This window comes from Neofelis nebulosa, chromosome 5 (genome assembly GCF_028018385.1).
Source record: "Neofelis nebulosa isolate mNeoNeb1 chromosome 5, mNeoNeb1.pri, whole genome shotgun sequence".
NCBI lineage: Eukaryota > Metazoa > Chordata > Mammalia > Carnivora > Felidae > Neofelis > Neofelis nebulosa.
In genome coordinates this window covers 111,185,930-111,211,661 of record NC_080786.1, presented here as the reverse complement: position 1 = coordinate 111,211,661, position 25,732 = coordinate 111,185,930, and the positions used below count along the sequence as shown (strand labels likewise).

The 25,732-nt window shown below is 40.0% G+C and overlaps 1 protein-coding gene across 1 annotated transcript in view; it reads left to right on the top strand.

The window, feature by feature from the left end:
• Nucleotides 1–11,098: 11,098 nt before the first annotated feature.
• TMEM45A (transmembrane protein 45A) overlaps nucleotides 11,099–25,732 on the top strand; it is a 75,010-nt gene continuing 60,376 nt past the window's right edge. The window contains exon 1 of the mRNA XM_058731609.1: nucleotides 11,099–11,424. The gene's annotated coding sequence lies outside the window, so the exon portion shown is untranslated. The remainder of the gene's footprint in view (nucleotides 11,425–25,732) is intronic.

Here is a 25,732-nt window from a genome sequence, read left to right as displayed (position 1 = left end):
CTTCAAAGTATTTTCCCACAAAGTAGTTCTTGCTTATGTAAGAAGTACAATATGTATATAATTAACTTCATAGTAGAAAACCTGGCAGACATCATCTTACCAAAGGATAAAATTAATATCACCAGTAATAAGACAAATCAATATCATGTGCCTCCTAGTCTGATGGTATTGCTTCCAGAAATGCATAACTCATAAGGAGACATCTGGCAAATTCCAAATGAAGGAGGTCCTACAAAGTAACTGACCTGTACTCTTCAAAAGGAATCTAGGTCATGAAAGACAAGGAAACACTAAAAAACTGTTTAAGATTGAAGGAGAGTAGGGGCACCTGGGTGGCTCAGTTAAGCATCTGACCTGGCTCAGGTCGTGATCTTGCGGTGCGGTTCATAGGTTTGAGCCTTGCATAGGGCTCTGTGCTGGCAGCTCAGAGCCTGGAGCCTGCTTTGGATTCTGTGTCTTTCTCTACCTCTGTGCCTCCCCCACTCACGCTCTGTCTCTCTCTCAAAAATAAATAAACAATCACATTTTTTAAAAAAGATTGAAGGAGAGCAAAGAAACGTGGCAAATGCACACATGGTCTTGTAACGGATCCTGATGTATAAAGTACATTATTGGAACAGTTGTTGAAACTTGACTTTTTGGATTAAATGGTAACATTGTATTTGTGTTCAATACAAATATTTATATGAGACAGAGACAGAGTGAACTCAAATTTGGTAGGAAAGTGTTAATAATTGGAGAATCTGCATAACGGATGTACAGGAGTTCTTTGTACTGATCTTGATCTTTCTGTAATTTTGAAATTACTTAAAAATTATAAGTTGAAAATATATAATGTAAGTATAGTCATTGAAATAAATCTACATTCTAGTATATGCAGTGGAGAGTAAAAGTCATTCCTAGTACCAATCTCCTGAGATAACATTTTTATACATTTATAAACAGACTTAAAATACCTGATATTCTACTTTAAAAAAAATATTTGGCAATATATTGTGAATATCTTTTCATAGCATTATATATATATATATATATATATATATATATGTGCATTGTTAAAATAAAAAGCAGAGATGAGCCTTGAAAATTCCCTGAGCAGACAAAACCAGTTTAGTCGTACAAACAGAGCTTTATTTAGCTTACTTTGTAAGACTAACTTGACCTGATCCATTTCTTGCTTATGCCTCTGAAAACCATAAGCAAAACTTAAAATGTTTCTCAGGGTTGATATGAAGTAACCCTTGAGGGGTTGTTAAAATATGCCATATTGGGGCTCCCGGTGGCTCAGTTGGTTAAACATCAGACTTTGGTTCAGGTCATGATCTCATGGTTTGTGAGTTTGAGCCCCACATTGGGCTCTGTGCTGACAGCTTGGAGCCTGGAGCCTGATTGTGAATCTGTGTCTCCCTTTCTCTCTGCTTCTCCTCTGCTCATGCTCTCTCTCTCTCTCTCTCTCTCTCTCTCTCTCTCTCTCTCTCTCTCTCTCCTCTCTCTCCTCTCTCTCAAGAATATATAAACATTAACAAAATTTAAAAAAATATCCTGTATGATTGTGGATTTGTCCCTCTATTCTTGTAGTTCTGCCAGTTTTCACTTTGTATAGTTTGCAGCTGTGTTACTGGGTGTATAAAATAGAATGGTTATATCTTCCTGGTGCATTGAATCTTTTATCATTATGAAATATCTATTATTATTAATTTTTTTTGCAGTAAAGGCTATTCTGTTTGGTTATTAATATGATTTTTTAAGCTTTCTTTTGGTTAGTGTTCATATTTATAGATGCTTTTTTTGATAAATAGCATACAGCTCTGTGTATGTGTGTGTGTGTGTGTGTGTGTGTGTGTGTGTGTGTGTGTGTTTGTCTACCCTGACAATACGTCTTTTGTTTGGTTTATTTATGTGTGATATAATTATTGACATATTGCTGCTTAAATCTACCATATTGCTAAGTGGTTTCTATTTGTCCCACCTGTTCTATGGTCCTCTTTTTTCTCCCTTATTGACTTTTTAAAAATTTAGTATTTTATACTATTCCACTTCCCCCTTCTGTTTGCTTGGTAGATATAGCTGATGCCTCTGCTGCCTTGTGTCACATCCCTCGAGCCCACTTCAGATTTCTAATGCAGCTGTAGCAGATAATTCCCTGTGAGAAGTCTCACCTCAGGTGAACAGCATCTCACTTCAAACACTGAATGTGGATCTTTTCACTTTTGGCTTCAGACATCTAACCCTAACCCTAACCCTCAGATTGTTACTTTTCATGTCTTGGGATGAAGTATATATAAGTGGAAGAGGAAACACTAGACAACACCGCAGGGTCAGCACTTGAACTATATTAGAACAGATTTTATGAATTAGGGAGTTGTCAGGTTTTTGTTAATTGCCTCAAAAGCCTCAAAGAAGAGAATGGCAGGCTCAATTCAGGCAACTATAATCTTGACCTAGGCTATGAAAGCAGAGAAGCCTCAAAGGCAGTGTTTAAAGAGAACTCCGTCACTGATAGGGATCAGCATATGGTGAGGAAAATCAAGCCCAAGATTTAGTAGAAAACTTAGCAGACCTGCAAATAAAACTGAATAAGTAGCCTTGATATGTCTTCTATGCTACAACCAGAGGCCTGACCAAGCAGTGAGACTCTGACATCTGCAATAAAGATATTTGAATAGGTATTCTAGAATCTTGACCTCCTGATTTCCCTAAATCCTTGAGGTTGGCAAAAGAAGTTGCCTTTCTTTTGTTAGAGGACAGTGGTCTCACTTTGCCTGGTAGCCATGAAAGATCCCCTGAGGTGGCTGTTTCACAAGGCAGTGTTCCTTCTTCTTAGATTTGCCCCCTACACCTCACTGCCTCTAAACCAATAGCCTAAGTGAAGAAATACACTTCTGTCACCAAGATGAAATACACTGCTTCCCAAAAGAATTGTGGGACCCAGCTATAATGAACTAGCAGGAACCAGTAAAAAAAATACGTGTGAACATTGGAGTACATAGGGTGAAATGTAAGACCAGATAGGAAGAAGTTTACAAACATGGTAGCACTCTCCTGTGCTTGGCATTTGATGACCTGGCAAGGACACTTGCAGTCTGTCCTAGTAGCCTGCTGGAATGACTCAATGAAGCTTGGGCATGATAAAGATTTATAATAAAACAGTTGGAAATTCCAGAACTGCCTTGGCAGAGTACTGAAAAAGGGATCAGGGGGCTCAGGAAGTTGGGAATATTAGAGTGGATTTATTATATGAGACAAGAGGACCCACCCTTGATCATGTTTTCTAAGAGGGTCCAGGGGACACTCCATTCATAAGGTAATAAGGAATGCTCTAATGACAAGGTGGGACACTTGGTGTCTTTGAGAAATTACCATGGGCTAGGGGTAATGATAGAAGATGCTGTCATGGTGCTGGGCTTCATTGCTGAAGGCAATGATGAGATTTCAGAATATGAGATTGCAGGTGAGACACCTAACCTCAGATACAAGGGTGGATTTAATGATTGAAGACAAACAAGGTCAGAGTGACAACTACAGTGCCTTGACTGAGAGAGATCTGGGGTGATGGCTGATAGACCATGGTGCTTCTATCAAGGAATGTAAAGGTTATGAAGTTGTCCCCTACATGTAAGCTAACATGTTAGTCTGTCACAGTGTCATGAATGATGAAAAAGGACATGAGATTTATGGGTCAGAGTGGAAGGACAGTTTACTATTCATAGTAATAACAGCAGCCAGAGTCAGCATTTGGGCTGGTTCTCAGAACCTCAAATCCTATAGAATGAGAGACAGTTGATGCCTGAACATATAATGGGTTCCTGAGCTTAGAAAACCCTAACATTTTATAACGGGTTGCAAGCGAACCATTTCAACCTCTGGAAATGCCCTGGAAGGAGACATTTTCTTTATTATACCCTCTGCTCTGGAAGGAGACGTTCTCTATTTTCCAGGGCTGATATATTGCTTAAACATTGCTTAAACAAAATGCAAACATTCTTGAAAAGATAATCTGGAAGAAAGGCTGTCGGTACTTCTGCTCATAAGACAACCAGAAGTGTTGTCTTATGGAAAATTGTCTTCAAACAATATCCATCTCTTGTTTCTTTATCATCATTACTTGGAGCATATTTTCCCACAAGTATGCCACTCCTTCAGCCAATCTGATTAATCTTTTGATTTATCTTGGATACCATTTAATTAAGGACAATAATTGGACAGCAGTATTTACCATTATTGTTAAATCATTTACCAGTATTGGATAACAATAATTACCATTATTGATGGTAACTTAATTACCATTAATAGGACTCCAAGCAGTGGGATTGACCTCAAACCTCCCTCCTTCTCTGCCCAAGGTTCTGGATTCACCAGCTAAACAGATCCCATAAACCATCAGGGTCAACCTTAGAAACCCAAATGTCTTTCTCTTTAAATTTCTGTTGATCTTTTCATTTGGCCCAAGGCATAACTCTAAATTCAGCAGGATATATTTATGATTGCACAAACTCTGCCTTGGCCCATAAGGAGACAGTCTATCATCCTTAATAATCCTGACCTGAATGCCTTTGAGGAACAAGATCAACTATAGTAAGAGGTAAATTTTGCACCATTTTTTTCTAATTAGATGACTCCCATTGTAGGGGGACATGAGAGTTCCACATGAGTAATGAGTCATTTATCCTTCTGGCAAGCATCTCCAAGTAACTAAGCATAGTCTTAGTTTTGAGAGATCTTCTTCTTGGTCTGAGAGGTACATGATCTGCTGGTGGTATTTGTTTAAACACTTGTAGGTCTCTTGTGACAATTCTGAAGGTGCAATTCACTGTGTTTTGGGGAGGGAGGCAAGTTAGTGCCTGGCTTTCACTTCAAGAAGTACATTCTTAGGAATGCACATGGTGTCCCTTGAAAGACTAAGGTTGTTGACAATTGTTGGAAAGTCTCTGCTCAGGGGGGTCAGCGGTGTGGGGAGGGTGTATAGATTGACAGTGTCTCCTATGTAGCCCCCTGGTGAGTTGGTAAGCCTTAGGGTTCCTAGTTAAGTTAGAATAATTGAAGCTAGTCTGTGTTTTTTTTAATTTAATTTATTTTATTTTTGAAGTTTATTTTTTTTTTTTGAGAGAGAGATAGAGAGAGAGAGACAGAGTGTGAGTGGGGGAGGGGCAGAGATAAAGACACACACAGAATCCGAAGCAGACTCCAGGCTCTGAGCTGTCAGCACAGAGCCTGACATGGGGCTTGAACTCATAGATCATGAGATCATGATATGAGCTGAAGTCAGACACTCAACTGACTGAGCCACCCAGGTGCCCCCCTAGTCTCTGTTTTTAGAAAGACTACCCCAGGGTAGTCAGTCCAACCTGTCCTGTTTGTCTATGCTACTAACTCATAGGATGACTGTGAATGGGAGTGAAGAAACCATTCAGAGGTGTTGACAGGTATTGTGTCAGGGCATTACAGAAACTGGAGTCATCCCTTGTTTCCAGACTCTTTGGGAAGGTTAAATTGTGGTCTGGGCTGTCTGAGGGCTGTCTGATAGGGTATGACATACCCGCAGTGTCATCTGAGATGCTTGCAACAGTTTGGGGGAAACTGGTATTTTCCTTGGGGAGAAAGCCCCTAGGGGCAGTTCTGAAACACAATTTATGATTAATATTCCCATCCACTCCTCCCTGTGTTCCAGGGGTTATGGTGTCCCCCCCTTAGGGCTGTTGCTCTCCCTGTGTCTCTACAAAATCAGTGTGTCCGTTCCAGTAACTATAACCTCCTCTTTCCTAATCACACCCGCTTCACACCCACATCTTTTGTTCAGAGGGTCAGGTGCAAGAAAGACAAACGCAGTTTAGGGAAACTTACAGAGATCCTTTATGTCCTCCAGTTGTGCCTGCATGGGCTTCTGTAGGAGGACTTAGCAGTGTACACAATCAAGTGTTTGTTCTCCTTATGATCTAGGACCATGTCAATCCAACAAGAGGATGGAGGTGGCTGAACCAGAATGAAATTTGAATCCTCTAGGCCCCCTTCTGGCCAGCTTGCACCTTATACCAACCTAGATGACCTAGTGTTGCCAGTAGGGGAAAGAATGAAACATCATGCCCAAGAATCACCGAGGCAGAATTCTGAATTCTCAAAATACCTCTGTAAAACCCTCCACCCCTTCCACCCAAACAGTACCCAGGAAGCGGCCAAGAGGACAGTATCCCTTTCTGGAGACAGCCGCACTTTTGCTCAGTGACCAAACTGTTTTACTAAGTTGACCAGGAGGAGGTGAGGGAGATAAAGTAAAAAATATTTTTTAAATTACACTTCTTATTTTGTGATAATTGCAGATGCACATACAGTTGTAAGAAATAACACAGGGACAGCTCATGCACCATTTAAGCAGTTTTCCTCAATGGTAACATTTTGCAAAATTATAGTACAATATCCCAACAACATGCCATGGATACAGTCAAGCTACAAAACATGCCCCTCACCACAGGATCCTTCAGGTTGCCCTTTCATAGCCACGCTCATTTCCCTCCCCCTCTCAACTGCTTAACTGTTGGCAATCATGAATCCATTCTCTGTTTCTATAACTTTGTATTGTAAGGATGTTATATAAATATAGTCACAATGTATATATGAAAAAACCCTAGGGGCGCCTGGGTGGCGCAGTTGGTTAAGCGTCCGACTTCAGCCAGGTCACGATCTCGCGGTCCGTGAGTTCGAGCCCCGCGTCAGGCTCTGGGCTGATGGCTCGGAGCCTGGAGCCTGCTTCCGATTCTGTGTCTCCCTCTCTCTCTGCCCCTCCCCCGTTCATGCTCTGTCTCTCTCTGTCCCAAAAATAAATAAAAAACGTTGAAAAAAAAATTAAAAAAATAAAATAAAATAAAATAAAAAAAAAAAGAAAAAACCCCAGCCTTTTACATTAAGTGAATATTAACTGCAGTATTTTTGTAGGACAAATTGTGACATTCCCCTCTATTCCTCTTCTGAGCATTTTTACGATACTGATACTTGTCAAATGTTTGTTATGCATCGATTGATATGTTTGTGTGACTTTTTTCTTTTGACTATTAATATCACAGATTACACTGATTGATTTTTGAATATTAAAAAAATGTAATGTTTTCATTCATTTTTTGGGAGACAGAGTATGAGCAGGGGAGGGGCAGAGAGAGAGAGGGAGACAGAGAATCTGAAGCAGGGTCCAGACTCTGAGCTGTCAGCACAGAGCCTGATGCAAGGCTCGAACTCACAAACTGCGAGATCATGACCTGGGCAGAAGTCGGGTGCTTAACCAACTGAGCTACCCAGGTGCCTCTGATTTTTGAATTTTAAGCAAGACTCCCATCCTTGGGGGAAAAAACCACTTGGTCATGGAGTATAATTATTTTTAGATATTACTGAATTCTATTTGGTAATATTTTGTCAAGGATTTTTGAATTTATATTCATGAGGGAAAATGGTTTGTAGTTTTCTTTTTTGTGTTGTGTTTGGTTTTGTGTCACAGCAATACAGTCTTCACAAAGTGACTGGAGAAATGTTATCTCCTCTTTTATTTTATGGAAGAGATTGTATAGAATTGGTGTTAATTCTTCCTGAAACACTTGGTAGACTTCTTCAGTGAAACCATCTGGGCTTGGAGATTTCTTTTTTTGAAAATATTTGAACTATGAATTCAATTTCCTTAATAGTTACAGGGCTATTCAAATGAGTTCATATTGGGTGAGTTGTGCACATCTGTGTTTTTTAAGGAAACGGTCCATTAAGTTTAAATCAAATTTGTATGTGTAGAGTTGTTTGTAGGATTCCTTTATCGTCTTTTTGATGCCTGTAAGGTCTGTAGTGAGATCCTCTGTTTTGTTTCTGACATTGGTAATTGTATCTTCTCTCATTTTTTTACTTTGTCCATCATGCTAGCAGTTTGTCCATTACATGGACCCTTTCAAAGAACTAGCCCTTTGTTTTCACCTTAGTATAACTTGGTAAGGGTAGAGAGGTCTAAGATTCTATTTGGCCTTTGCTGGTGGTATTTTGTTTTCTGTGGTATTTGGCTAGATTATAGCTGTTATTGTCCAAACATTTTTTTTTTTTTCGTTTTGTCTTTCTAGGCTTCCCCTTCCTGGTCCTTTGGCTAGAGAGAACAGGCTTTTGTTAGGCTCCAAGTCTGGGCCAGTGAGACAAAAAGAAAACCTGGGGAACTCACCATCATGTCATTCCTTGTGTCCCTAGATTATTAGCCTGTCTACCTTCTCCTTGCAACTTTTCAAAGTCTTTCTTTGTTTATTTATACAGACATACCTTGGAAATATTTCTGGCTTGGTTCCAGACCACTGCAATAAAGTGAATATTGCAATAAAGTGAGTCAAATGAATTTTTTGGTTTTCCAGTGCATATAAAAGTTATATTTACACTACACTATAGTCTATTAAGTGTGCAATGGCACTATGTCTAAAAGATGATGTACATACCTTAATTAAAAAGTTCTTTGTTGCTAAAAACTGCTATCATCTGAGCTTTCAGCAAGTCATAATCACTGATCACCGTAACAAATATAATAATAATGAAAAAGTTTGAAATATTGTAAGAATTATCAAAATGTGACACAGAGAAACAAAGTGAGTAAGTGCTGTTGGAAAATGGTGCCACTAGACTTGCTCAACAGAGGGTTGCCAAGACTTCAATTTGAAAAAAATTCAATTATCTGAGAAGCACAGTAAAACAGGGTATACCTGTGTATTAAGTCTGATTTCTAGTTGTACTAGCAGGGGAAATAGGGAAAATTATGTCTACTCCATCTTTTTGCAAGCAAAATTCCCCAGGAATGTTTGTTTGTTTATTTATTTTATTTAAAACAAATTTTTATGTTTATTTATTTTTGAGAGAGAGAGACAGAGAGAGATACAGAGAGAGAGAGAGAGAGAGAGAGAGAGAGTGCAAGTTGGAGAGGGGCAGAGAGAGAGGGAGATACAGAATCTGAAGCAGGCTCCAAGGTCTGAGCTGTCAGCAGACAGCGTGACGTGGGGCTCAAACTCAAGAACTGTGAGATCATGACCTGAGCTGAAGTCGGACGCTTAACCGACTGAGTCACCCAGATGCCCCAGGAATCTTTTTTTTTTAAGTAGTTTTTGAGGGAACTCTTCCAATGGTTAATAATATCAGCTGCCTGTCAGTGGTGATGAGTGTGGAAGATTGATCCTATATCTTGACTACACTGTTGTGTAGCTTTTTTGATAAAAGGTGCCCCATTGTCAGATCACGAATGTTTCAGAAAGCCAGACTCATGATTACTTTCAATAGTCATCTTTTCTTTGTGGATTTCCTTGACTGACAGAGGGATTGGATATTGTTAATCCACTCACATATTTTTTACTTGGTGAACAAGGTCCTAAATTTTTGGAGCATTTGTGGAGGTGTGATCACATTATAATCAGGGCTACCTAATGTGTCTGATTAGTCCACTGTGTCAGACAGATTTTAAAGGCCCCCCATGATCTTCACCTCCTGGCTTTTAGGAACTGCAGAGACTAGACACTAAGAAGTAAGGGCAGCTGCTAGCTGACATCCAGAAAGAAACTGGGAACTCAGCCCTATAGTTGCAAAGAAATGAATGCTGCCAAGAACCTGAGGGAGCTCAGAAGCAGATTGTTTTCCGGTTGAGCCTACAGATGAGAATGCAGCCTGGCAGACACCTTGATTGCAACCTTGTGAGACTTACGCAGGAAATGCAATTAAGCCATGCCTCGGCTTCTGACCCTTAGAAACTGTGCAATAATAAATGCGTGGTGTTCCAGGCTACTAAATCTGTGGTAATCCATTACATAGCAATAGATAACAAATACAACAACCATGAGGACATCATCTGTGATGTAAAAGCTTTGGACATCAGAAGGTAGAGGCATACACTCAACAAATTCTGACCTACCCACTCCCAGTAAATGGTAGGTAAGTCCATGATGGTAAGTGCCCATGATGTAGTACCACAAACATAACCTGGAGACCTTGGTGGCATACTAGAACAGACTTCTCTGAATCTTGGTAGCTTCATCTGAAAATGGAGATAATTATAGTATCTACTTCACAAGATGGTTGTATGAATTATATATGATAATGTGGGTAAAGCTGTTTAGTACAAGGCCTGGAACCTTTCACGGTGGGTAGCCCAAATGAGTGTTGCTCTCGGCATCTTAATATTTCAGTGAGGTCACATTTCTGTCATATCCTTACATTGTAACAGCGATTGATTTGCAGACCACCCCTCCCCGCCCCAACTAATCAACGAACCAGTCAACGACCCTGCACGATTTCCCCAGGATCAAAGTATCATTTGGTACAGTTCTGGTTAAATTCTCACAGAATAAAGCAGTATTTCCCGTTTTTCTACGACTGCCACCACCCAACAAAAAACCCCACGGCAGCTAAGTCTTCCAAAGCACTCCCGTAACCAAATCACTGCTGTAAGTGGGCTTCTACGCAGAAACACTCACCTTTCTGGTTAATAAGGACTTCAGTGAAGGATTCATTAACTCCACCCTCCCCTTCCCCCCTACCCCCCCCCCCCCCCCCCAACAGAAGAATACTCTGGAGCAAGTATTCTTGAATTTTATCATTCGCTCCCTGGAGAAAGCGGGGAGAACGAAGTCCTCAGGCCTGGCCTGAACGCCCTTTAGGGGCGTGGGCATCCCGGGGCCCCAGTCCCTTCCACTCGGAAATGCAGGGGATTTAAGCCAACTTCGGCGCGCCTTAATTTCATCCCAAGAACAGACTGCAATCATTGTGTTTAAACAAACCAGCCTAAAGGCCTCAAAGCTTGAGCATAACGGGGGCCGGGGCCGGGGTAGGTCCTGGGTGCGCAGGACTCCCTGAGGACCCCAGCCCCTCCCGGGCCCCGCTGCCGCTGCTGAGTGCCACATCAGCGCCCGCGCTGCACTTCCAGGTTCCTCTCGAGGATGGAGCGAGCTAGCCCGGCGGGCGGGGGCGGGTCCAGGCCTGCGAGAGTGGCGGGCTGGCTGGCCAATAGGCAGCAAGCAGGGAGTCGCGGCCACCAATGAGCTGGAGCTTCGGGGTAGTTGGGCAGCCGAGGTTCGTGCCCCGGGCGGGGGGTGGCGGTGGGGGTGGGGGTGGGGGGGAGCCAGATGAGGCACATCTGGACAGCTGCGCCGAGGAACTGTGCGGCCCCTTCGCGGGCCCGACGTCAGCTGAGCACGTCCCCCACGTCCTCTCCTGCTAGTCACTTTTATTATTCATATTCCCAAAGAAGCAACCGAGGATCCAGGCTTAAAACTTTTTTTTCCGCTAATTGAGACGGGGCCAGATCTCATCCCGCGCACAGTTTAATTTTCATGGGGCTCTGGGATCAAAAGAACAGAAACAGCAACAACAAAAGCCCAGCCGCTGTCTGATTTAAAACTGGCAAAGTGAGAAAAATAGTGTTGAGTAAACAGACCGAGTTGGGTAAGTTTTGGAGACGTGCTGGGTATCTGTTTCTCCCGCTGTGATCTCTCTCCTGCGTCTTTTTGCTGTTCTCATTATCTTCTCTTCGTCAGAGAGATGAAAATATCCCTCGCTGCCACAAACTGCACAGACCGTCGGCTTCCTTTTCTTCTGCTTTGCTAATAATTTAATTTTTGGTTACTTGTGTGTTATTTTAAAATTTCCCAGGGACAGAAATTTAACTGGTGTCCTGTTGTAAGCCTCTCCAGACCTCAAAGTTGAATCTGATAGATGTATTTTTCTATTTTCTTTCTGTGAGAACAAAGTATGCGTTTGTAAAGCCGAAATCTTTATCCACCCCTCATTCCCCTGACTGTTTTGACAGAAGATTGAGAAAGTTATCAGACTTACTCTGAATTCACAAAACCTTTGCTTCTGTTCATTGGATGTTTAATATTAAGTAACTTAAATTCTGAATTATGTAGGTAATTGCTGTTTCACTTACATGTGAATGTAGTTGTAACCCAAAAATATCTTTTCTGTGTTCATCCATCCATAGTGGGAGGTCCAAATTCCTTCAATACATGACAAACAACTCTGTGCATCAGTAACTTTATAATTGTATGTTAATCCCATAATTCTATCAAAATAATATTTAGAGCGATTGTTAGATGTGTATGCTTGCAGACAGTTGTGGTACATATTTCAGGATTTAGCAATGGAAATTATGGCAAATCTTGACCTAGGTGAATGACCTGAGGCCCATTCCATTCAAAACATCTATAATTTTGCTTAAGCAATGTTTTGGATTTGGGACTTTGTCATATGTTAGTTACTGTCATGGCAGATCTGACCAGAATTGATGTTTAATTTCTCGCTCAGAAAGCCTTTGGTGGGAATTTGGTGCCATAATTGCAAGTTGCAGAGTGTGTTTTTGAATCAGAAAGGCAGTGCATTCAGTGGGTGGAACAGTTGACGTGGTTTTCAGGGATGCAGAGTTAGAAGGGACAGTGAAACAGTATAAAGAGCCCATTGGCCTAGTTCAATTTGCAACCCCACTGTTCGAACCTTGGGCAAGTTACTCAGACCGTCTGTGCCTCAGTTTCCCCCTCTGTAATACGAAGATATTGATAGGCCCTACCTCACGGTGTTGTCTCTAGGACTAAGTGAGTTAACACAGGTGAAACAATAGTTCTGACACATAGTAAGTCTTTGCTCTTGTGCTCACTCTTCATTTCCATCCGTCTTAGCTTCCTCTGCTGCATGTCATTTTCCCAGCTACCATTCTTACCTCCATATTAGTGGCTAGCATTTACTGAGTCCTGACCTCTTGTTAGTGATACACTAATATTAGGCTGTGAAGGAAAGAGAGTCTTGAGAGGAGAGGAGAATTTATCAGGTGCCAGAGAAAGAGCTAGGAGGTTCTGGGAGTGCAGAAGATGGAAAGAGGACTTCTTACTGTGGGATAGCTTCATAGAAGGGTTGGCTTTCTGGGAAAGGATTTTGCCCAACGGTTTTGATGGAGAGGAAAAGGATCATGGAACAGCAGGTGGCAGGTATTGTAGGAGAAAAGAAAAGCAGGGGCAAAGCACTGAGGCTGGAAAATGTGTACCTATGCTTAGGGACAGTGGGTTGTGATGCAGGAAAATCTTTGAGAGGTTCGTGGGTGGAAAGGTTGGAAAGGTGGGAGAGGTAGGAGAGGACTGCACGGAGAGCCTGATGGGGAAGGGGAGGCTTGGGATGTAGATGGGCGGGGGACGGCAAGCTGAAATGGCAGCAGTTATATGGTGAAGGTGTTTCTAGAACTGTCTATCTCTGGGGTCCAGTCTCCACATCCTGCCCAGCACACACTCCCCATCTACTCCACTGCTTCCATGACGTCCCTTCAGGGCTTGCAGGCTGTGTGGTCAGGACTGAGCAGTGAGCCTTGGCCATATCTTTTTGACAGTTTGGTGTCTCTCTGGGAGCTCTGATGAAGTAGTCTGACATTCTGGGCTATTATCCCAGATACTTTGTAGAAACAAGCCTTGACTTGAAGTCTGACATGGATGCAATCGTTCCACCTCTCCCCTACCCTTGTACATACACAGTGTCTGCAGAGTAGCTCTTTCTCCCCCTGCTAACACCTATTCAGGTGTTAAAACTTGTAACATTGTAATCTCCAATTATGGAGTTAGATGAGACCTACAATATATACCTAAGTGGAGAGCTAGTTTGGAGCTCTCCTCCTTTTTCTTCCTTGAGAGCATTGTGCTGTGGCAGAGAGAAGCTGAGCTCTGGTCCTGGCACTGCTGCTGACCAACTGTGTGACCTCAGGAAAGACGTTGAGCCATTATGTGTTTCTTTGTGCCACCATCTGTAAAATTATTAAATTACCTCTGAGATTCTGAGATGATTTTTTTTTTTTCTTTTCTCTTCTTCACTGGGACAGTCTGTTGCTTGCAGATGGCTCTTTGATATGTCTATGGCTGACATTTTGTGACTACTTAATACATGGTAAACATTATTCAGGGTGCTTAAACATGTCTTAGCTCATGTAGTCCTCTCACCAAACCTATGAGGGTTGGTACCTATTGACTGAGGAGACAGAGGCATAGGCATATTAAGAGACTTGCCCAAGGTCACACAGTGAACAAATGGCAGATGCCCATCTGGTCTAACTCTAGACCCCAAGCCTTAACCACAGGCTACACTGCCTTAGGCATGTAAAGCTGGGCTATTCTTCTTGTTTGCAGTTGTGTTGGTAATCAAGAAGTCCATGGGAGAAGGCTGATTGGAGGGGGAGAGCACATTTGAAGAACTGAGCTGGTAAAATTTCCTTGGAGGGGCTAGAATACCAACACGGGTCATGTCTATGGGATGTGTTGTGCCTGGAAACAGAAGACATTTTACATGTTTATAAGATGGGACTCATTGCAGGCAAGCACTCTGTCTTTTCATCCTGCTTGAACAAAACCCACGGTAGTACCTGGATATATAGTAGACATTCGATAAATGTCGCTAGATGATTATCCTTTTTGAAAAAATGAAACTGTATAAGTCAGATGCAATGGTTTCCCCTTTGTTTCCCTGCTTTCTTCTCAATCTGTTACTCTCCCCAGAGAGAAGCTTTGTTACTGGTTTAGTCTAAAACATTTCAGCCCTTCTGTAAGGATTCACTCACAGGTATAGATCTAAACAATTTGAAGATATGAATGGGACCACAATATTTTTTTTAATTGAAATATAATTCACATACAGTGTTATTGTAGTTTTAGGTGTACATTAATTAATTAAACAATTCTATACATTACTCAGTGCTAATCACGTAAGTATACTCTTTATCTTCTTTCTCTATTTCATGCCTCCCCCTATCCACTTCCCCTCAGGCAACCGCCAATTTCTTCTCTATATGTAACAGTCTATTCTTTTGTTTGTCTCTTTTTATTTTGTTTGTTTTGTTGCTTAGATTCCATGTATGAGTGAAATTATATGGTATTTGTCTTTCTCAGTTTGACTTATTTCACTTAGCGTTATATCCTTTATTTAGGTCCATCCATGTTGGTGCAAGTGGAAATATCTTTTTTTTTTTTTTTTTTTTTTACAGCTGAGTAATATTCCATTGTGTATATATACCACATCTTTATTTATCTGTCGAAGAATACTTGGGTTTCTTCCATAATTCGGCTATTGTAAATAATGCTGCAATAACATAGGGGTGCATATATCTTTTCTAATTAGTATTTTCATTTTCCTTTGGGTAAATACCCAGTAGTAAAATTACTGGATCATATGGTGATTCTATTTTTAATTTTTTGAGGAGTCTCCATACTGTGTTCCCCAGTGGCTGCACTAATTTGCATTCCCATCAATAGTGCAGAGGTCTCCTTTTTCTCCACATCCTCACCAACACTCACCATTTTTTTGATTTTAGCCATTCTGACAAATGGAGGTGATATCTCATTGTGGTTTCAATTTACATTTCCCTGATGATTAGTGATGTTGAACCATTCTTATGTGTCTGTTGGCCATCTGTACGTCTTCTTTGGAAAAATGTCTATTCGGGTCCTCTGCCCATTTTTTAATTGGATTATTTGGGGTTTTCGGGGTTCAGTTCTTTAAAATTCTTTATACATTTTGGATATTAAACCCCTATCAAACATGTCATTTGTAAACATCTTCTCCCATTCAGTAGGTTGCCTTTTCATTTTATTCATAGTTTCCTTTGCTGTGCAAAATCTATTTTGGTGTAGTCACAATAGTTTAATTTTGCTTTTGTTTCCCTTGCCTTAAGAGACAGATCCAGAAAAATGTTTCTATAGCCAATGTCAAAGAATTTACTCCCTATGTTTTCTTCTAAGAGTTTTATGTTTTCAGGTCTCACATTTAGGTCTTTAATCTGTTTTTAGTTTAATTTTGTGTATGGTGTAAGAAAGTGGTCCAGTTTCATTCTTTTGCATGTAGCTGGCCAGTTTTCCCAGCATCATTTATTGAAGTCTGTCTTTTTCCCATTTAATAATCTTGCCTCCTTTATCATAGATTAATTGATCATACAAGTGTGGATTTATTTCTGGGGTCTCTATTCTGTTATTTTGATCTGTATATCTATTTTTGTGTCAGTACCATACTGTTTGATTACTACAGCTTAGTAGTATAGTTTTAAAACTGGAATTGTGATACCTCCAGCTTTGTTTTTTTCAAGATTCTTTGGCTGTTCAAAATCCCATACAAATTTTAGGATTATTTGTTCTAGTTCTGTGAAAAATGCTGTTGGTATTTTGATAGAGATTGCATTAAATATGTAAATTACTTTGGGTAGAATGGACATTTTAACAATATTCATTCTTCCAATCCATGAACATGGAATATCTTTCCATTTGTTTGTGTCTTCTCCAATTTCTTTCACCAGTGTTTTATATTTTGGAGTATAGATCTTTCACCTCTTTGGTTAAGTTTATTCCTAGGTATTTTATTATTTTTGGTGCAATGGTAAATAGGGTTGTTTTCTTAATTTCTCTCTCTGCTGCTTCATTATTAGTATATAGAAATTCAACAGACTTCTGTATTTTATTTTGTATCCTGCAAATTTACTTAATTCATTTATGAGTTCTAGTAGTTTTTTGGTGGAGTTTTTAGGGTTTTCTATATAGAGTATCATGTCATCTGCAAATAGTGAAAGTTTTACTTCTTCCCTACCAATTTGGATGCCTTTTATTTCTTTTTCTTGTCTGACTGGTATGGTTAGAACTTCCAGTACTATTTTGAATAAAAGTAGCAAGGGTGGACAACCCTATCTTGTTCCTGAAAGTGGTGGAAAAGCTGTTTTTCATCATTGAAAATATTGTGGTTTGGAACAACAATATATTTATTTTTTTAAAAAATGGAGAAACTGAAGTATTCCAAGGCTCGTGGAAAAATGAGGCAGGTGCCAGGTAAATATTCTACTTCTATTTCTTGGGCATCAAATTGTATTGTTTTATTTCTGGAGATGCTATGGTTTTGGGATAAGAACTTCTCATGATGAAGCTTGATGCAGGATTATTTCAGGTGTCCCATTATTAATTATTCCCAGTCTGGATTTTAAATCTTTTTGAGACTTCATTCTTTAGGTCTTTTATATATTGAATAAACTTTAAAATAATATTTGAAAAATATTTTAATTTGCTTTTTACTTCATTGGTTTAATGTCGTCACTCTTAAATATAGCACTCTGACTAAGCAAACAGACTTTGGAGTCAGACTGTGAGGGTTTCAATCCCAGGTCTGCTTCTTACTAGTGTACCCTGAGTAAGTTATTTTCTCTAGGAGGCTTTATTATATTGTATTTATTATTATAAAGTGGGGATATCAGTAGGCATCAAATGAGAAAATCCATGTGAAGAATTTAGCATAGTATCTGGTTCATAGTAAAGCCTATACCTATAAGCAATTCATTTTTTATTATGGCAAATTAAACATAATATAAAATTTGCCATTTTAACCATTTCTAAGTGTGTAGTTCAGTAACATTTGGTGCATTGACATTGTTGTGCAGAGATCACAGCTGTCCATCTCCAGAGCCATTTCATCAAACTGAAACTCCATACTCATTAAACAATAACTCCCTGGCTTGCTGCTAGTAACCACATTCTGCTGTCTCTATCAATTGGATTACTCTATGTACCTCATATAAATGGAATTATACAATCTTTTTCCTCTTATGACTGGCTTATTCCACTTAGCATAATATCTTCAAGGTCCATCAATACGATATCATGTGTCAGAATTTCATACTTTTTAAGGTTGAATAATATTCCATTGTATGTTTATACTGCATTTTGTTTATCCATTCATCTGTTGAGGAGCATTTAGGTTGTTTCCATCTGTGATGGCTAATTTTTTGTGTTAATTTTGCTAGACCACACTGACAAGATATTCAGTCAAAGCTTATTCTAGATGCTTCTGTGAAGGTATTTTTAACTTAATTTAATTTATTTAAAGTTTTTATTCATTTATTTTGAGGGGTGAGGAGGTGCAGAGAGAGAGAGGGAGGGTGGGAGGGAGGGAGAGAAGAGAGAGAGAATTCTAAGCAGGCTTTGAACTGACAGATGTGGGGCTCAAACTCATAAACCATGAGATCATGACCTGAGCCAAAACCAAGAGCTAGACACTTAACCAACTGAGCCACCCAGACGCCCCTGAAGGTATTTTTTATTTTATTTTTTTTTATTTTTTTTTTTATTTAAAAAAAAAATTTTTTTTTCAACGTTTTTTATTTATTTTTGGACAGAGAGAGACACAGCATGAACAGGGGAGGGGCAGAGAGAGAGGGAGACACAGAATCGGAAACAGGCTCCAGGCTCCGAGCCATCAGCCCAGAGCCTGACGCGGGGCTCGAACTCACGGACCGCGAGATCGTGACCTGGCTGAAGTCGGACGCTTAACCGACTGCGCCACCCAGGCGCCCCTGAAGGTATTTTTTAGATGAGATTAACATTTAGCTCAGTAGACTTGAGTAAAGCAGATAGCTCTCTGTTATTTGGATAGGCCACATCTAATCAGTTGAAGACCTTTATAGAAAAATACCGACCAACAATGCAAAAGAGATCCTCTTTCTCTGCATCCTCCCCAACATCTGTTGTTGCCTGAGTTGTTAATGTTAGCCATTTGGACAGGTGTGAGGTGGTATCTCATTGTGGTTTTGATTTGTATTTCCCTGATGATGAGTGATGTTGAGCATTTTTTTCATGTGTCAGTTGGCCTTCTGGATGTCTTCTTTGGAGAAGTGTCTATTCATGTCTTTTGCCCATTTCTTCACTGGATTATTTGTTTTTTGGGTGTTGAGTTTGAGAAGTTCTTTATAGATTTTGGATAATAACTCTTTATCTGATATGTCATTTACAAATACCTGCTCCCATTCTGCTGGTTGCCTTTTAGTTTTACTGACTGTTTCCTTCGTTGTGCAGAAGCTTTTTATTTTGATGAGGTCCCAATAGTTCATTTTTGCTTTTGTTTCCCTTGCCTCCAGAGACGTTTTGAGTAAGAAATTGCTGCGGCCAAGATCAAAGAGGTTTTTGCCTGCTTTCTCCTCTGGGATTTTGATGGCTTCCTGTCTTACATGGAGGTCTTTCATCCATTTTGAGTTTATTTTTGTATATGGTGTAAGAAAGTGGTCCAGGTTCATTCTTCTGCATGTCACTGTCCAGTTTTCCCAGCACCACTTGCTGAAGAGACTGTCTTTCTTCCATTGGATATTCTTTCCTGCTTTGTCAAAGATTAGTTGGCCATACGTTTGTGGGTCCATTTCTGGGTTCTTTATTTTGTTGCATTGATCTGAATGTCTGTTCTTGTGCCAGTACCATACTGTCTTGATGGTTACAGCTTTGTAGTATAGCCTGAAGTCTGGGATTTTGATGCTTCCTGCTTTGGTTTTCTTTTTCAAGATTGCTTTGGCTATTTGGGGTCTTTTCTGGTTCCATACAAATTTTAGGATTATTTGTTGTAGCTCTGTGAAGAATGCTGGTGTTATTTTGATAGAGATTGCATTGAATATGTAGATTGCTTTGGGTAGTATCAACATTTTAACAATATGTGTTCTTCCTATCCAGGAGCATGGAATCTTTTTTTTTTTTCAATATATGAAATTTATTGTCAAATTGGTTTCCATACAACACCCAGTGCTCATCCCAAAAGATGCCCTCCTCAATACCCATCACCCACCCTCCATCGACCCTCAGTTTGTTCTCAGTTTTTAAGAGTTTCTTACGCTTTGGCTCTCTCCCACTCTAACCTCTTTTTTTTTTTCCTTCCCCTCCCCCATGGGAATGCAAGCTGGTGCAGCCACTCTGGAAAACAGTATGGAGCTTCCTCAAAAAACTAAAAATAGAACTACCCTATGACCCAGCAATTGCAATACTAGGCGTTTATCCACAGGATACAGGTGTGCTGTTTCAAAGGGACACATGCACCCCCATGTTTATAGCAGCACTATCAACAATAGCCAAAGTATGGAAAGAGCCCAAATGTCCATCAATGGATGAATGGATAAAGAAGAAATGGTATATATATACAATGGAGTATTACTCGGCAATCAAAAAGAATGAAATTTTGCCATCTGCAACTACGTGGATGGAACTGGAGGGTATTATACTAAGTGAAATTAGTCAGAGAAAGACAAGAATCATATGACTTCACTCATATGAGGACTTTAAGAGACAAAACAGATGAACAAAAGGGAAGGGAAACAAAAATAATATAAAAACAGGGAGGGGGACAAAACAGAAGAGACTCATAAATATAGAGAACAAACTGAGGGTTACTGGAGGGGTTGTGGGAGCGGGGATGGGCTAGGGCTAAATGAGTAAGGGGCACTAAGGAATCTAGTCCTGAAATCATTGTTGCATTATATGCTAATTTGGATGTAAATTAAAAAAAATTAAATTAAAAAATATAAAAATAATAAAAAAGAAAAAAAAAAGCAAAATACCGACCTCTCTTGAACAAGAGACAATTCTGCCAGCAAACTGCTTTTGGACTTAAACTGCAGTATCATCTCTTCCCTGAGTTTCGCCTGTTGGCTTACACTGAAGATTTTGGACATGCTAACCTCCACAATCATGTTAGCCAATTCCTAAAATAAGTCTTTCTCTCTATATAATATATAGCTATAGATTTGGCTATGTATAGGTAGTAGATATAGACACGTAGATGTATAGATATAGATAGATATAGATATACATATAGGTAGATATACTATTGGTTCTATTTCTTTGGAGAATCCTAACTAATATGCCATCCCTTAATTACTGTGAATAATGCTGCTATGAACATTGGTGTACATTTATCTGTTGGAGTTCCTGCTTTCAATTCTTTGGGGTAAATACCTAGAAGTGGAATTGTAGGATCAAAAAGTAATTCTTTTTTTAAGTTTATTCATTTATTTTGAGAGAGACAGCACGAATAAGGAAGGGGCGGAGAGAGAAGGAAAGAGAGGGAATTCCAAGCAGGCTGTACTGTCAGTGCAAAGCCCAACTTGGGGCTTTATTTTATGAACTGTGAGATCATGACCTGAGCTGAGATCAAGAGTGAGATTCTTAACTGACTGAGCCACCCAGATGCTCCCAAAATAATTCTTATAGGAATAAAAAAATACCCAGTGCCCCAAAAGGTAAAATTCACAATGTCTGGCACTCAAAAATAGTGAAGCAGTTGTGTTGAAAATGGAAATAAATACACTAACCCTGACTGTCCTGGAGGTGTACTTACATGCACATTTTTGTACTATTAGTCAAATAGTTGAGGTCTTCACTATAATAACATTTTGTACATAACAAGACAGAGTCTGCCAAACCACGGTCTGTGTTGATTTTACTTTGGCTTCTGAGATAGAAGTTCTTCTTCAGTGTATTACTGTTTTTTAAGATTGTTTTTCTGTGTTTGATAACCCCAACCTCCCATTGGACTATGGTGAGGTAAACTCGCCTAAGGGTTATACTGGCCAAATGCATCATGCCTCCGATGGATTGGAGCTAAGACTAGGGCATGATGGGTGGGAGATGAGGCGAGGCTAATGAGCGACTGAGCGTCGAAGGCCTTATAGAGAGCAGCAAGGGCCAAAGCAGCGCTGCCAAGATCTGCTGACAGGCCTAAGAGGGCTGGCTAAGCCAGAGTCCAGAACCAGAAGCCTTTTAAACCCAACAGAGGCACGTGGGGAGTGAATTCAGCCAAGTCCAGTTGGGACTATGACTGAAGCTGAAGAAGCAGGGCTTGATTTCATTACCAGACGTAGGAGGCTGGGTCAGAGAGGGATGCCCTGGAGTCAGGCAAGGGCTTAAAGCTCAGGAGCCTCATACCAGGGTCCCAGACTTTGAGCCAGGACTGTCTATTTTCCCTCTGAGAATTGGACAGTTTCTCTGTTTCTCTGCTCTGCTACTTCCCTGAAGTCCAGTCTGACCTGCTATCGTCTAGACATCTCTACATAGATGCTTTGTTGCCAGAACAATCAAGTTTTCCTTTTTTTTCCTTTTTCAATTTGAGTACAGTTGACATGCAGGGTCACATTAGTTTCAGGTGGACAAGTTAGTGATTTGACAAGTTTATAGAACAAATACGTTTTCTTCAGTTTGGCTGTGCTGAGCACCTTGGCATTTCTTCCCGCTCTGCCTGTGCAGAAATACTGCTTTTCTTCACACAACTAACACCTTTCTTGGATGCTGGAAAACTACTTCTTAAAATATTGTAGCCCAGATTAATTCTTGGGAAAGCTCCTACTTAAGATGATAACAAGATATTATTACTATCATTTGATAGAGGTTTTACTTTTTTTGGTGGATAAGAACTAAATACTGAGTCTTTAGGAAAATTGGAAGTCGTTTTTTCTTTTAAAGGAGAGGTACTACAGTCACTTTTTCACCTAGAAAGAAAGCTTCCATCAGAAGTCTTGGAAAACTTTGCTTTTATGCCGGTGATCTCCCTACTATGGGTTGGGATGTAGGAATGGATGCTGCTCAGTATTCTCATGTCACTATGACAGTTCTCATAACAGAAATGATTCATTTGCAGAATTTAGTAATAATAACAGAAGTAAGAACAGCCACACTAGATGATAGAGTAAATTTATCACTTTAATTTCCTCCAAATCAGCATTGTTTGAAGGAGGTTTTGTTCCTCTCTGGTGTTTTCCACTGAGAGAGAGATAGATGCAGAAAAGATTAAGAGAGCATGAGTGAGAGCCTTTTGCCTCTTTCTGATGAGCTCAGGACTCCCTTCTGTACTCCTGCATGTTTCAGGGGCCATCAGCCTATCAGAAAGGTGCAATTAAGGACAAAGATTATGGTTTCTGGAGAGGAATGTGCACAAAAAATTTAATAATACCTACTTGTTGCCTTAGTAATTGTGGTAAGAGTTGTTGGTTTTGCTTTTGGAATTATTTTTAGTTATTTGTGTTTCGTGGTGGTAATGAATAAGAGACAGTGGGGTGAATGGATGAAACTGGTTCTGCACCCTGATAGTGGTTACATTCTGATTGGTTCTAGGGTCAGAATTGGTTTTTCCATAAGAGAATCAGATTGACTATGTGAAACCTTTAAAAGGGACAGGATCCTCTTATTTTGCTTCAGTCTCAGTCTCATTCCATTTCCCCACTTTCATCGCTGTCTTTTCCTCTCATTCCAGTTACCCCTAAACCCATGATTGCCCTGCTCTTAGCAACCTTTTCCAGGACCTCTTTTACAGGGAAATTGCCCAGGATTCAGAAGAGGCTATGATGGGATGTTTCCCTCCTCTTGTCTGTGGCTCTTATTTTTCTGGATCGGAAGTAGAATTTATATGCCACTCCAGTGATCTTTTTTCAATTTTCCTGAAATGAAGAAAACCCATTCTCCCCACCCCCCCCCAATGTCTTGAAAGAAGAATTTTTGAAGATTTAGAAATAGGAAGAAGTCAACAGAGAGAATGTTTTGATTTTGATCTATCCTGACATTGGCATGAAATTAGTTCTTGTGAAAAAAGAGACTGGGGCTATCAAGAAAATGAATATAGGCACAAACAGAAAGCAGATTCAGAGCTGTAAATACAGAGAACAAACCATTTGTTGCCAAAGAAGAGAGGGTGGGAGGACGGGCAAAAGGGATGAAAGGGAGTGGGCAATACAGGGTTCCAGTTATGGAATGAGTAAGTCACAGGAATAAAAGACATAGCATAGGGAATATGGTCAATGATATCGTAATTATGTTGCATGGTAACAGATTGTAGCTACACTTATATGGTGAGCCTAGCATAATGTATAAACTTGGCAAATAACTATGTTATACATCTGAAGCTAATGTAACTTTGTATGTCAACTAAACTCAAATAAAAATATTTATTTATTTATTTATTCTCAAGTTAGCTAGCGTACTGTGTAGTCTTGGCTTTAGGAGTATATTCCCGTGATTCATCACTTACATACAACACACAGTGCTCATCCCAACAAGTGCCCTCCTCAATGCCTATCGCCTATTTTCCCCATTCCTCCCAACCCCCACCCCCATCAAACCTCAGTTGGGGCTATCACTGAAAAAGCACCCACTCCTACCTTCAGATAGCACAATCCTACATTTTAGGGAAGACAGCTTTGACTCTCACACTGAGCCCCCTTAAGCTTCTGAATTTTCCTTCTGATACATTATCAATCACCAATTGTGCTGAATCATAAAGCATATTGCCAGATTTGGAAATGGAGTATTGTTAATGAGGCAGTTGGTACGGCCTGAAAAAGTAAACTTTAAGGAAAAGCTGTGGGCTCAAAGGGTCTCTTCTTTCCTTCATTGTTTGGCACATCATCACTTGACTTTTCCAAGTTTCAGTTAACAAGTGATGTTTAAAAATGTCCTCTCTTCTGCTCTCTCCTTATCCTTTTATCTTTTTCATTTGGTTATGATTTGAGAAGCAATTCATCAAGGGCAGTTCTGAGTTCATGTTGACTAAAAACACAGGACTAAAGGTGAGCAGATATTTACTCTGGTGTTCAAAGTCCGGTTGAAGAAATGATGAGTAAGTTAGCTTACATTAGCTGAGTCTCTTATTCTTATCGAAAGGACCATTATTCTAGTGATTGGAGAAGGCAGTGGTTTACATGGCATCCTTTGAGGAAAGACTGTTTTAAATGAGCTTCTCCACTGACCTCCTTGTGGGCTCACCTCCACCACCAGACCATCCGTCATCATTAACCACGTTTCTAAATTTAATTTATTAGAGGAACCATTTGGTTCACAGGATGAGTGGATTTTGATTGGGAGGTAGTGGTGGGTAGAAAGTGTAGGGCCTGCTGGTTATTTCACTGAAGCCCCAAATAGCATGAAGGAGGAAGGTCAGTTAAGAAGCAGAAAGAGAAAAGAAGAAACAACTGAGCAAATCTTCTCAAAAATTTTGTTGGAAATTGGCTTGAAGTCTAATTTGCTCTCTTAGCCATAGAGTTGAGTCTTATATATTTTGTAATCAGTTCTTATAAAATTCAGCCATTACTAAGCTGATGACCAAAGAACACTCTTCCAACTTGATAGAATAGAGAAATGTCTTCTCCAGCCAAAATTATAGGAAATTTTCCGCCAGCAAGCGTTCAGATTTCCTACTGGGTCCATTCCTGTAAGATTTATCTTTCCAGATAATCCAGTTGGTTAGGTTAATTGGGTCCAGTCAATCATAAATAAATAAAAATACCAGTTACACAGTTAGAAAGCTTTTGAATCTTCCAGGGAACAGACATATTTATGGCGTCCAGTTCAGGATTATGTCTTAAGGGAGAAATTACTCTTTTTCTCTCCAAGCAATACCAGCATGAAATGACCCTTCATGAGATCCTTGAGCTTTCAAGGGCACTCTTCCCAGGATGAATGATGCCAGAGAGCATGTAATTCAGTCACAATTTCCCTCCAGGTCCCTTCAGTCACTTAGAGGACAAATTCTCTGTCTGCAGGGCCTGTTCTGTGGGTGTGCAACCTGTAGAGTTGCACAGGGCTCCAGTCTTAGAGGGGTCGTGTGCTTATTTTAATGCTCTGCTGTCACTGTTTTGAAATTCTCACAATTTATAAACAAGGGACTCCACATTTTCAGTTTGCTCTGGGGCCCTGCCTCTATGCTTTCAGGGCTATTCAAGTGTAACAAGAGTGAGAAAGTAAAATCAAGGGTCTGTTTTCATCACTTTCCTCCAACTTTATGTGTCCAGATGAGCACCTAATGGAACTGCTACTCATTCGTTTGTCTTTATTGATCTCATGGTTAGTTTACCCTATTAACGGGTTTTCAGAGGATCTTGTCCCTTTTTAGAACAATTTCTCTACTAATTTAGAGCCTGTAGTTAAAAAGGTGAATCAGGTCTTGGCAACATATGGTA